Consider the following 1,644-nt stretch of genomic DNA (forward strand, 5'->3'; position numbering starts at 1 on the left):
TTCGCGGGCAAGTGCTCTAGCAACTGAGCTACCCAAGCACGACTCACACCCCGTCCTCACAGCTTTACTTCTCTAATTTCTCGAATTTTCTCCTCATGGTCAATACACGAAACATATGGAGGAGGACGTGGGCGGGGAGGGGGGGGGGGGGGTTGGTTGGTTGGTTGGTTGTAGTAATATGTTGTCCGACTCTTCCGAGAAAGTACTCTGTCGATATGTCAATAGTAAATCTCTCCATGATGCATTGATGCATAACGCCTCTCTTGTAACATCTGCTACTGGAACTTGTTGAACATCTCCGTGACGCAGTCGTCCCAACTAAACGATCCCGTAACGAAACGTGCCGCTCTTCGTTAGATCTTCTCTACCTCTTCTGTCACTCGTATCTGGTAGGGATCCCAGACAGATGAACAATACTCAATAATCGGTCGGACAAGCACCGTGTAAGCCACTTCCTTCCTGAATGAGTTACATTTCCGTATCACGCTAGACCGAGCGAGGTGGTGCAGTGATTTGCACACTAGACTCGCATCCTGATTTAGGTTTTCTGTGATTTCCCTAAGTCAAAAAAATGGCTCTGAGCACAATGGGACTTAACATCTGAGGTCATCAGTCCCCTAGAACTTAGAACTACTTAAGCCTAACCAACCTAAGGACATCACACACATCCATGTCCGAGGCAGGATTCGAACCTGCGACCGTAGCGGTCGCGAGATTCCAGACTGAAGCGCCTAAAACCGCTCGGCTACACCTGCCGGCTTCCCTAAGCCGGTTCGGGCAAATGCCGAGATGGTTCCTTTGAAAGGGCATTGCCGACTTCCTACCCCATCCATCCCTAAGATGAGACCGATAACCTCGCTGTTTGGTCTCCTCCCAAAAATCAACCTAACAGCCTTATCATACCGGAGCCGCATATGGGACGGTTCAAACCCGCTTCCGGCCATCCTGATCCAGGCTTTCCGTGATTTCCGTAAATGGCTTCAGGTCAGTGCCGGACTAGTTCCTTTGAAAGGACACGGTCTATTTCCTTCCGCCATTCTTCCCTAATCCGGGGCAACGGCCTTGCCGCAGTGGATACACCGGTTCCCGTGAGATCACCGAAGTTAAGCGCTGTCGGGCGTGGTCGGCACTTGGATGGGTGACCATCCAGGCCGCCATGCGCTGTTGCCATTTCTCGGGGTGCACTCAGCCTCGTGATGCTACTCGACCGAATAGCAGCGGCTTCGGTCAAGAATACCATCATAACGACCGGGAGAGCGATGTGCTAACCCCACGCCCCTCCTATCCGCATCCTCCACTGAGGATGACACGGCGGTCGGATGGTCACGGTAGGCCACTTGTGGCCTGAAGACGGAGTGCATTCTTCCCTAATCCGAGCTTCTGCTCGGTCGCTAATGACCTCGTTGTCGATGGGACATTATACACTAATCTCCCTCCTCCCCCACTCATACGGCATTTGTTTGTGTCACGTGGAGTACCAATTCCTCTTTCAAAAGCAATGACGAAACTTACTTTCGGAACGTCCCATGTATTTGCCACATCTCAGCTGGCTCTTCGTTCGCTCAGCTTCGCGTAACACTGACATCTACAATCACACACGAAATAGCACTGCAGAACCTACATATACGACGCCTTCATACAGTC

General features: G+C 51.6%; 1 pseudogene; it reads left to right on the top strand.

Annotated features, from left to right (window-relative positions):
* Window positions 1-1,052: 1,052 nt before the first annotated feature.
* LOC126210298 (5S ribosomal RNA) lies at window positions 1,053-1,170 on the top strand (annotated as a pseudogene).
* Window positions 1,171-1,644: the final 474 nt, after the last annotated feature.

Source organism: Schistocerca nitens, chromosome 1 (assembly GCF_023898315.1).
Source record: "Schistocerca nitens isolate TAMUIC-IGC-003100 chromosome 1, iqSchNite1.1, whole genome shotgun sequence".
Lineage (NCBI taxonomy): Eukaryota > Metazoa > Arthropoda > Insecta > Orthoptera > Acrididae > Schistocerca > Schistocerca nitens.